This window comes from Alexandromys fortis, unplaced genomic scaffold, assembly GCF_014885135.2.
Source record: "Alexandromys fortis isolate MF-2015 unplaced genomic scaffold, M_Fortis_MF-2015_v1.1 scaffold_10, whole genome shotgun sequence".
NCBI lineage: Eukaryota > Metazoa > Chordata > Mammalia > Rodentia > Cricetidae > Alexandromys > Alexandromys fortis.
This window is the reverse complement of record NW_026067895.1, coordinates 18,979,902-18,992,017: the sequence shown is the minus strand read 5'-3', so window position 1 is coordinate 18,992,017 and position 12,116 is coordinate 18,979,902.

Sequence of the window (12,116 nt, the reverse complement as noted above, 5' to 3'; positions counted from 1 at the left end):
GGACAAAGTATTTTTAGGGTTCATGGAGACCTTCCAGGGGTCTTATTAAATCAAACCACATTAGCCCGGAAGGAATCTACAGGTTCCCATCTTCTGTTGAAACAAAAGGAGACCCTCTTTTTCAAACCTTCAAATGGTTGCGGATGCGCTGAGTGAGGCACAGTAACACAACGAAAAGAAAGAAGTCATTGCACATTGCCACAGAATGCTCACAGAGCCATAAAAGTGACAATAATGCAATCTTTTTTATTAATGAGTATGGAACAGAAATTTTTTAAAGTTTACTATTAACCCATTTAATTTCTATGATAGCCTATAGCACAGTTCTTATTTCTACAAGTGAAAACAGACAGGTAGACAGATGAGCGCACATACAAATGCACACAAGCACACGGCATAAAAGTAAGAAGAGACTCCTCGAGAAGAAGGAAGAGAAGAAAGAGGGAAATGCATAGTGAATGTGATCAAAATGCATCATGTACACATATGCAAAAAGAATGAATTAAAAACTATACTGAAAAAAAACAGACATGGAATTAAAAATACTGGCACAACATCAAGAAACTAGTAGCTGGCAGCATTGGGATTGAAATCCAAGGAGTAAATTCAGAAGCTGAATTTTTACCTACTGTCTCTGGCTCACCCTCCACGAAATCAAGCACTTTTCCCCCCGAACACTGAAAGATTTAAAGAAAAGGTGAAGGAAATTATAGGCGAAGGGGAGGCTGAGACAGCCGCACATACTCATTTCCTGCACAGACCTTTCTTGTATTTCTCTTTAATTTAGTTTTTTTTGTCCCGCTGGAGAGTGATTCTAGACTCCAGTGCTGTCCTAATAAGGACACAGGGGATTTGACTGTGGGTGTTTGTGATATGTTTTTCACAGGATATTGTATCCTGATAGATGGCTTATTGTCCATGTGCCTGAGCCCTGACTCCTTGTCTGTTACAGGAGACTTGCTCCTGTTAGGAGAATGGCTGGCAAGCTGGGTCTTGCCCGACCTCCGTCTAGTTTATTTCTGCCAAGAGGACCCCTTTATTAGGGGAGCCCTGGATGTGAGGAAAGTTAAGTCCAGGTGCATTGGTCAGAGGCGGTAACACAACAAAAAAAGCACACAAAATAACAGAATCAGATTTCTGCTCTTATTTTCCTGAAAGAAAAGAGGCACTGATGGGAGCAAATGGAAGTCTAGAGTTAGCAGAGTGCTCAGCCAATGGGAAGTCTAGAGTTAGCAGAGTGCTCAGCCAATGGGAAGTCTAGAGTTAGCAGAGTGCTCAGCCAATGGCAAGTCTAGAGTTAGCAGAGTGCTCAGCCAATGGGTTATGGAGTTAGAGTTGAGTAAGATTGTGATCTAAAGTTCTTATTGGTGAGTCCAGGACATTATCTGAGTAGGGTTCTCAAGGCAGTTGGGTGGGTTAAGAGCAAACAGGAATTGATTTCCATAGATCCAGCCCTGACTCTCTGGAAATTGTGAACAATTTAGTATTCCAAAGATTAGGAAAGCCCAGAAGAAGGTTATATAAGGGAAGAATCTGAAAAGCAGATTGGAAAGGTTCAGAAAAGGAAATGAAGTCAAACTGAGGATGAAAGGAAAAACAAACAAACAAAGGAAATAAGTAGCAAAATTAGTAAAATGTCAGAGCAGACAGCTTTGGAAAATCTCGCTAACGTAATCAAACTAAAAGTAATGAGTATATAATATCTCATAGAAAAAAAGGGGCCCAGTATATGCACCAGGAAAAGGTATTGAGGGAAATGAAGAAAGAGTGAGAAAGAAAATAAACAAGTAGGAAGTTTAAAAAGCATTATAAAAATTTTGCATTGTAAATGTATAAAAAAACGGACTGTTGTAAACAACGGTTATAAGGGCAATTCATGTTCAGACAACATGGTGTGGATATGAAATCCTGTACGATTCAGCTAAAACTTGGCTGACTCTATACGTCCAATAGACTGAGTCAGAACAAAATAGCTGGAATGAAATATCCCAGGAATCCCTAAGCAAACAGTGATTGTATTTGTTATATTATTATTTTAGAAGAATGTTGCTTTTGGGTAATTCTGTATAAATGTTGTATTGAGGTCAGCATCATTGGCCTTTCATTTGCCAGCCTGCCTGTGTGTCTCCCTGTAGGTCTGTGTGCCTACCTCCATGTGGTCCATTTGTGCTGGTGTGCCTAGGTGCCTGCTGGCAGATGCCCGTCTCGTGACTGTTGTCTAGTGGTCTTCACACTGAGTGACTAAGTATGTCTTTTCTGCTTATGTATGGCTCTCCCAATCTTTTCAATATCCCATCCTCCCATGACCGACCTCTCTCTCTCTCTCTTTTTTTTTAGCATCAGAAAATGAATCTTACACACTCTCATAAGATTTATCCAGGGAGACTTAGCCTAAAACACAGTCACTAAATAAAAAACAGAGGTATAAATACTAAGAAAATGTATAAACAATAAAATGAAATAACAATAAGCAATAAGCTGAAGTTGAGACCTATATTGCTTTTACTTGGTACGATGTGATTTCTCTTTGTTCAGAGTATATTTCTTCCCAGGAGGTGGTGAGCTGTGTGATTCAAACAAAATCAAGTTTGCCTGTCCTTTACATGGGAAAGATTTCTCTGGAGTCTCATTCGCTGCCAGAATTCCCAGTTGGAGTTCCCCGAACTTACAGCAACATTGCAAATTTGTTCAAGGTGTTTTGTGGATTTGCCCCCCACCTCCCGGTTCAGGAACTTCCATGATTAAGGCTCTGAGCCAGTGGAAGGCCTCGTGGAGTGTGTTGATCTCCTTTCCTGCCTATCAGGATTCTGCAGTAAATTCTGCCAAGCACTTGCTGTAATCCTGGGTAGCTCATCCAGGAAGTGGGGGGGATGAGTGGGTGCTGAGAAACTTTCGTCTGTACATTCCAGTCTCCTGTCCTGTTCTTTCACCGCTGCTTCAAGTCTGCTTGGCTCCCAGGCTTCAGCATGCCTGTAAGGGCTGTACAACATCACTTCACACACTTCTGCCATCCTATGCACTTTGTCCAGGCAATGACATGTTGTGGTATGTGTGTGTGTGGGGGGGGGGGGTTGTAGAGTTGGCATTGCAAATCTCTCAGATTAAGACACTGAGCCACAATTCTGTTTCAAGCCTGCTGTGGCCCTGTATAATCTTCACACGCGCTTGGGCTTCTGCAGCCTAGACCAACTCTCCATGGCTCTTGAGGTGTCCAATGCTTATGAAGAGCTATGGCGGAGTCTAGCCTGCCAGGAACATTATGATGTGGCTAGGGAAGCATTCTAGCTTCTTTACAGAAAACATTCCACCCAAGTTTGTTTCTGTTTTCTTCAACACTTTCTCTTAATAGAGTCCATTTTTAAGTCTTTTTTTCCCATTTGATATCATAGAAATGAGACGCATTATTTTAAAATAATACAGATGAATAATGAAGGAACAGTTCTGCCATCTGAAAGATAACTAAGAGCCAGAAATAGAAGAGAAGCCTCAGTAATTCCTGGAAAATTATTTAACCTTGATAATAACCAAAGGTATAAAAGGGAGACAATAAGCAGGATTTGTCTTCCAACGGAGGAAGGCACTAAAATTGGTAAAGCTCTATGGAAGAGTTATGTTTTACTTTTGGTAAAATGGCTCATGTGTTCAAACTTCCCAGAGTTTTGGAAATAGATAAGCAGCAGCCTTTTAGATACAATTGCAGAATGACTTAGCAATCCATCTCTGAGGATTTCTTCCAAGAAAATAATTGGGCAGTAAATGTTCAGTATAAACAAGGACATACCTTAAAACCTTTATTTTGGTCATTTAATTGCAAAAAATAGAATCTAAGATATTTATGATCTCATAAAAATAAAACCGCGTGGAAGGTTTAGTATAATATTAACCTTGTAAAGGTTTGGTTGTTTGTATCTAGGTGGCAGGATTTTATTAGTTTTTAAAGCTCCATGTTTTCTAATTCTTCTATGATTATGTGTTTTATGTACCATGAGTTATTTTCATAAGCAGCATAAATTTATCATATAGAATATGACATTCTATACATGACATATTTATGCTTCTTAGTGTCACATCAATATTCCTTGCTCTGTTGTCTCAAGTGCCAATCCAAATGCTTAGGACAAACCCCTGACATTCAACTGTAATGTTTGGGGGAATGTATAGATTGTACTTATTCTTCCTTGTATGTGTTTTTCTATTCTTTTTATGTTTTTGAAACAATTGTAGGGTTTTTTTTGTATTAAAAAATAGGTCAAAAAGTAGAGGTAGAAAACAAAGAAACGTTTGTCCTATGAATTGAATTGGATTTGCTGTTCCCTTGGCTAGTTCATTGGTCTGCAGCTTCCTGTGTAACTAGAAGGCTCTTCCATGAGGATACATCATTTTCCTATACGTGCTTCCTATTCTTGCAGAGGTGTAAACAGGCCTGTCTCACAGTATCACCCTTCCAACCATGCCCAGCTTCAGACCTTCTCTCCCTTAGCAAAGCTGCCTCACTGTGGCTTTCCCTCCATCACCTTGATGTTCAACTGATTAAACGAGCAACCGACATGAACTTCTTGGAACAGAATAAGGTTTGAATGAGCTCTGCATTTTTCATCCGCTATTTTCTCCTGAAGTTTTAATGCTGCACATTTATCTTACAGTTTTGTAAAAGTGATATATGCTTATTATTTAAAAAGCTGTAAAAACAGAGAAAAATGAGGGAAGTGAAACTTATATTAAATTATAAAACAGGAGTATCTCCATTGTTTACAACTGGTGAGCATCACTTAAGATGTCTCTCTGTGGATGTATTCTGAGACAAAGTGATGATCAGAACAAGAGCAGGTGGAATAAGAGGCTTGACTTTAGTCTATATTTCAGGAATTTTTGTAGTATCATTTTTTTCCTTAATTTAAACCAAAGGAAAAAGTGAAACACTAATACTTTCCAGCTTCTAATTAACATTTCACCAGCAAAATATTCCACAGATCCTAAAAGTTAAAACGAAAAAGATTATGTAAAAAATTAAGAGTTTAAATCTATCTTTTCTCTCTCTCTCTCTCTCTCTCTCTCTCTCTCTCTCTCTCTCTCTCTCTCCCTCCCTCCTTCCCCCCCCCCTGTGTGTGTGTGTGTGTGTGTGTGTGTGTGTGTGTGTGTATGGTTTATCAAGACAGGGTTTCTCTATGTAACAGCCTTGGATATCTTGGAATTTACTTTGTAGACCAGGCTGGCCTCGAACTCATGAAGATCCTCTTGCCTCTGCTTTCCAAATGCTGAGATTAAAGGCTTGTGCCACCATGCCCAGATATCCATGTATTTTTTTAATATTTGATTTTTTGGTCCAAAAAAAACCTAGCCTGTTCTTAAAGTTCTGAGTTGAATTGGAGAAAACTAGTTTAACATTAACCACTGGAACTGACAGACCGATTGACTTTGAGAATAAGAGGTGGTGCCGCTGAGAGACAGGCCCATCGGCATACATCATCATTGCTGTGTTCCAATATTTCTGCTTCTGTGATTCACAGGGTCAGGAGTTAGCAACTCATGGGGTCTTTATCATGTGGGGCAATTATCAAGACTGATGGTAAGATAGCAGAGATGGTTTACACTAATCTAATAAGCCAAAAACAAACAAACAAACAAAAAACCCTAAGCAATAAGAAACCTACCCTCTTCTCTTACTCCATTTCAAGTGCCTCAAGATTTGCTAGTGATCCAAACAAGCTTTGGTATCTCCCAGCATAGCTCTGTGATACTCCATACAGATCTAGATTCACAATTAATTTATACCCAGGCCTAAAGTCTAACATCTGGTAGGCCACTGGAGAAATAACACCAATCACATGAATTAAGTCTTTCCAAGTGGGAGAATTGAAGAAATTAGTAATTTCTAATCTTAAAGCTTCTTCAGCCATACCACTGTCAATGTGTCTAATCCCCCGAGTGCTTCTGAGCCAGAGCTTCTGTTGTATGTTGAGTTTCTACTGACTTTTCTTAGCAGGATGGATGTGTTTACTCTCATCTGCACTCCAGTAATGAAAGCACTGGTATCCAGTTGTTTCCATCTGCCCCTCGCCAAAGCCCTCTCTACTCTCGCTTTGATGTTGTAGCTGTTCCAGGAGATGAGATTCCTCCTCATTGGTTGAAGCAGAGCACAATGCCTAGCCTTATGCTGATTTTGGGCAATTCTGAGGGGTCCCTTCAGTCTGGAGGTTGCTAAAACTCTGAATGAGTTTCAGTTAAAGGAACGTTGAAGGCCAGCTTCACCTTTAACCCTGTCCTATGTTTCTCAGTTATCACAAACATATCTCCCTCAAATTTCTTCCGGATAAAAAAGCAGGATGGCCTCCACAAGGAGAGCTAAAAAGATAGAAAACATGCTGTTTATAGTAAGTTTTTTTTTTTTTGTGAAGTGCCTTTTATTTCGTTTAAGGATTGTCTTTTATTTCTTCTGTTTGGTGTGTTTCAAATGTCAACTTATAAAAAAAAACAGTTTGTACCGACAACAGATGGGAATTATAATTTATTGTCTCTCCTCTGCATTTCTTTCCAGGTCAACCATAGATAAGCAGTGTACCATGAATTCACGATTAAGTAACCGCGTGTCTTGGTCGTGGTTGAATTACAGGAAGTAATGGAAAGCAATTTTGAATTCTGTGTTCTCTCAGTAGGGGGTCACAAGACTTCCCCTTTAGTGACTGGCTAATCTCTTGTCCAAGATTTCATTTTCAGCATGTCATTTAGATGTTTTTTCTGTAAAGGTCATTATCCTGTCATCTGGATCACATGGTGGTACCATGTGATGGGGCAGAAACTAGGAGAGTGCCGTGGGCCTCTGTTTCACATGGTCATATTCCAGCTAAGCTAGTTGTTTAGGTGGTCTTTTGCCTCCATCCTAGCACAGCCTTTAGTCTTATGTTTTATGGGCTGTTTTCCATCATGGCAACTCTGCACACATTTCTAAAACGTATTTTACATTTTAGTTTTAAAAAGCATGTGACATGTTTCTGAGTCCATACAATAAAGGAACACTATATAACCTTTAGAAGTTCTATTTTGTGTGCAAGTTGGTGAATGCATTTCTTTCTATCCTATGAAGTCGTTGAATCTGTTCTCCATTGGCCTGTTGTCTTCTCTGCCCTCCCATAATTTTCCTACCCCACATCATCTTGTCTCATCTTTCTGGGCCTAGTTCTCTCCCTTTTGGTGGGTTATATCTCCTACTACCATTTCAATCTGTTCTGTCCAGCTTCTTTTACAATTTTCCCTTTGAGTTTCAAGACTTTTTCTTCTTCCAACAAACCCATTTTTTTTTTAATTTTTCAGAACATTACTTTTACTAACAACTTAAACATTTTAGAACTTTAAAAAACGCTCTCAATATTTTTTCTTTTTCTTTTCACCCAATAAGAAATTTAAAATTCGCCCATTGGACTATGAATATTATACGAAGTACAGAAAATGGTTTCTTTATGGAAGCATTTTGGATAACGCAAACATTTCAAGTATGCATGAGGCTTCATTGCTGCTCCTGTTCTGACTGTTTCTTGATCAGAGAGTGGCTTCAAATTGTGCAGCCACTCCCCGTGATGTGTATGTCATTCTTTGCCCTAAATTGCCAAAGCCACTGCATCAGCCTTTTCTCTGCTACACCCAGGCATGTCTTCTCAAAAATTCCATTCTGTGTGGTGCCTAATTCTGTTATTTGTTGATATATGTGGGATTACATCTATTTCCTATCACCTTGATCTTTTGTTAAACAGGTCCAGCCAGGGATGCATGAATACAGATTAAAGGATTTCTTTATGATATTTTCCCTGCAATAGTTCATAATGGAGATTTACAGAACTCATAGGCTTTGGTGAATATATTCAGAACCACTATTCTCCTTAACAGTGCATAGGGGGTTTCAAAATCCTTCAACAAAGATGCAAATGAGGCTTTGTATGTAGCTGTAGGAAGCTACGCTTCAACCAAGCTGTTTTCTAGTTCTAATTAAACCCTAATTAGAAACCATAATTTTGCTGAGCTATGAAAAGCTTACTACGGTTGTTTAAAACCCATGGGTGCTGAGATAATAACAAAGCCATTCCACTTGGGCGTTAAAAGACATCTCTAGGAAGATTTCCTACATGTTGTGGTAGTCTCAAGCCATGTTTCATAAAACTACCTATAAGCTATTAAGGCTGTCCCTCTTGCTACAGTTTAAATGCCTTCATGGAAACTCAAGTAAAATTGAATCCTTGTTGCTAGAGATTAAGGGACAGAAACAGGTGGGGGCCTTTAAGAAGCCATTGGGTTAATCAATTAATTGTATTAATGAGTTACTGGGGAATGGTTTTGCTGAAAGTGTGAGCTCTCTTGGGGTAGCTTGCTCTATCTACTCATGTGCTGTCGGTGCTATTAGTACATAACAGTCTCCCCCACTAAGAAGGGTGCCGCTTAATATTTTCACTTAATCTCGAATTTCTCGATCTGTTTACAGTTACTATTTTAAAATATAACCTTGATTGTCTCATACCCATGCTTCCTCCCATGACTTAAAATGCCTGTTGACCATTAATTGCCATCAAAAATTATCACTTATTGCAAGCGACCTTACCAAACTGTCCGGAGCGTTTGTTCTTCTTGCATACATCATCACTCTTACATTTGGGCTACAAACACTTACCATGTGACACAGCCCGTGATCCTGTTTATCTGCTGACTTTCTACACAATTCTGCTTTCTAGTTACACTGTCCTTCCTGGTTTTCTCAAACTGCAGTCATCTTTAGGACCGTGTCATGGCCCAGGGTGAGTGCTGGTTTGAGATGGCACTGCATATTAGCATGTCAGTTTGCCTCCTATTTCGTTGTTCTCTCGTGTTGTACATATTAGAGAATTCCCCACCTCAGTAAATGCTCATTCTTACATTCTGCATAGATGAAAAATAAAAGCTAGTAGAAGCAATCGTGTGCCTGTGGTCATCAATGAAGAGAGGATAACTGAGTAAAAAGAATTCTTTTCCTTATAGTTATCAGGCAGTTGTAGTTGAATTATCTTGTATATACCCTTCATCCAAATACAGCCAGAAATGTGCCTAACTGTGCTGAAGGTTTTTTTTTTTTTTATCCTTTTCTCAGAAAAGGAGAACTTGCATTTTAAGAAGTGAAGGCCTTACAAAGAAGGCCTTAGAAAGGACGTAGAACGTGATCTGGGCATTACTTGGAAGTTTGTCTGTGGGTCTAAGTTTAGTCTTATAGTTACATTGAGTGTTATCAAAATTCAGAGAGACTTCTGATTGGGTGCATCACTGTTGCTTACAGGAAGGATAGATGCCATTGGAGAAAGAGTTGTAACAGCATTAGTCACCTGGTTTATCTAGGGCTTGGGTGTGGCTAGTGTTTTATGAGACTTACAGTGTTTCTAGTTTGTACATAAGCAAAATTACAAAATGATTTTTTCTATTTACCATGTACTCTGAGTGCATTTGTCTGACACTAGTATTCTGTGAAATTATCTTTAAGAAGTGTAACATGAGGAGCTGCAAGAAACGGAGCAGCCTCTGATGCCTGATTGCAAGTGTCAGCCCAGTTTCTACCATCCAGGGTCTGTTTCTTTTCTTTTGTTTTTCCTTTCCTTTCTTTCCAATCTCAAGGTCCAAATCAGGAGCAGAAGGAGAGCGAACATGAGCAAGGAACTCAGGACCGCGAGGGGTGCACCCACACACTGAGACAATGGAGATGCTCTATTGGGAACTCACCAAGGCCAGCTGACCTGGGTCTGAAAAAGCCTGGGTTAAAACAGGTCTCACTGAACATAGCGGACAATGAGGACTACTGAGACATCAAGAACAATGGCAATGGGTCTTTGATCCTACTGCATGTCGTGGCTTTGTGGGAGCCTAGGCAGTTTGGATGCTCACCTTACGAGACCTGGACGGAGGAGGGTTTTCCTCGGACTTCCCACGGGACGGAGAGCCCTGATTGCTCTTTGGGCTGACGAGGGAGGGGGAATGGATTGGGGGAAGGGGAGGGAAAGGGGAGGCGGAGGTGGGGAAGAGACTGAAATATTTAATAAATAAATAAATAAATAAATAAAAAAAAAAAAAAGAAAGCAGGCTGAGCAAATCATGGGAAGGAAGCCAGTAAGCAACACTCCTCCATGGCCTCTGTATCAGCTCCTGATTCAAGGTGCTTGAGTTCCTGTCCTGAATCCCTTCAGTGACGAACAGAATTATGGAAGTATAAGCCAATTAAACCCTTTCCTCCCCAACTTGATTTGGGTATGGTGTTTTGTTGCAGAAACAGAAAACTAAGACAGCTCACACTAAGCTGTGATCCATCATGAAGGAAAGTCAGGGCAGGAACTCAAGGCAGGAACAGAAGCCAGGAAGCAGAGAGAATGTTCCTTAGCGGCTTATTCCTCATGGGTTGCTTACTCTTCTTTCTTATACCATCCTGGACCTCCTGCCAAGTGCTGGTAAGACCTTCAGTAAACTGGATCCTCCTGCATCAATCTTTAAGCAAGAGAATGTCCTACAGACAATCCAATGAGGGGCATGGTTTTTTTATTGTAAAATAAAAAAAAAAATTCCGCCTCAAAAAAAAAAAAAAAAAGATGAAAGAGTAAGATAGCACATGAAAAGTCTTTCTGTGGTTTGTGTCCCCCTTTGACTCCTCTACATAGAGATCAATAGACACAAGGTGACTTTGCTGGAATCAGGGCAGCTGTCCTCCCTTCTGTTTTCCTGTGGACACTCTAATACCCTAAGCCAAGTATTTCTTGGTCACCATCACAAAAGGGTCTCTGCAGATGACTCAAAGCCTCCAGGAAGAGGGGCTGCTGCTCATGAGGAGTTTTGGTGCTAAATTTCTCTTTCTTGCTTGTGTATCTTAAACCATCAAACATTATATAAATTTTAAGATGCAAGAGTCTAAAGAAAAATATAACAAATATCAACAAGCCTACTATTCAACTTAAAAGATTGACAATTAAATTGCCCACCCACAATAATCCCTCATCAGGTTGCCTCTGCTACTCAGAGGAAATATTTGAATTTGATATTTCTTTCTCATACATATATTTATAGTTTATACATATGTATGTGTATCAGAAAGCAGTGTGCCTTGCTTCTTTGAATTATTTTAAATTTCATACGAAGAGCTTCATATATATTCTTCAATTTCCATCTTTTGTTCAGTGTGTCTGTGAAGTTCACTGGTGCCAATGCATATAGCTCTTTTTTTTCTGCGTTTTCTTCTCCTATACCAATTCCTTTTCTGCAAATATATCCTCGTTTATTTTTCTCCACTGAACATTAGGATTGTTAGAAGTTTATTTTGTTGTTACAAAATGTTGCTATGAGTATTTTTGTGCATATTTCTCTTTGTACAGGTGGATGAAATTGTCCAGGATTTCCATGTAGGAGTGAAAATTCTTGAGTCACACAGTATGTGAGCCTACAACTTTAATCATGTCAGTTCCCTCTCCCACCTGCAGTATGGGATAGTTTCCAGTCTCTAAATTCTTTCAGTGCTTGTTATTACTGGATTTAATTTTTTTCTGATGTGACAGGTAAAATGGCGTCATTTTCAACTTTCATTATATTTTCCTGTTTGTTATGTTTCTTCATTTGTATTTTCTATTGGCTGTGAAGATATGAAACTTTTCAGATACATTTGCCATTTAACTGATGTGGGTTATATGAGTGGGCTGTTCATATAATTTGCTTGTTTTTCTACTTTCTTGATGCCCTGTTATTGGTTGAGAACACTGTTTATACATGTTGCACCCATGTTATTATGGTTGCTTGATGGCTTCTAGTGTCTTCTTGTAATTTGTGGGGTTATATCTCTATTCTTTATGATATTGTTGATGAAGGGAAATTCTAGTAGAACCATATTGTTCTGCTTTTGGGTGCTAAGGAACAACCCCATAACAGAGTGGCTCAAAACAATAACATAGTTCTACCTGCTCCCAAATATTCTAGAAGGTAGGAGTTTGGGGGGAAACCATATTGGCTGTTTCTAGCTCAGAGTTTCTCATGGAACTGCAATGGTGTGGTTGGGAATGGAACAGAGAGATTCCTCTCTCCATTTACACTAAGGACTTCTACCTGTAATATCTTTGTCGGGGCTTGTTCAGTTTCAT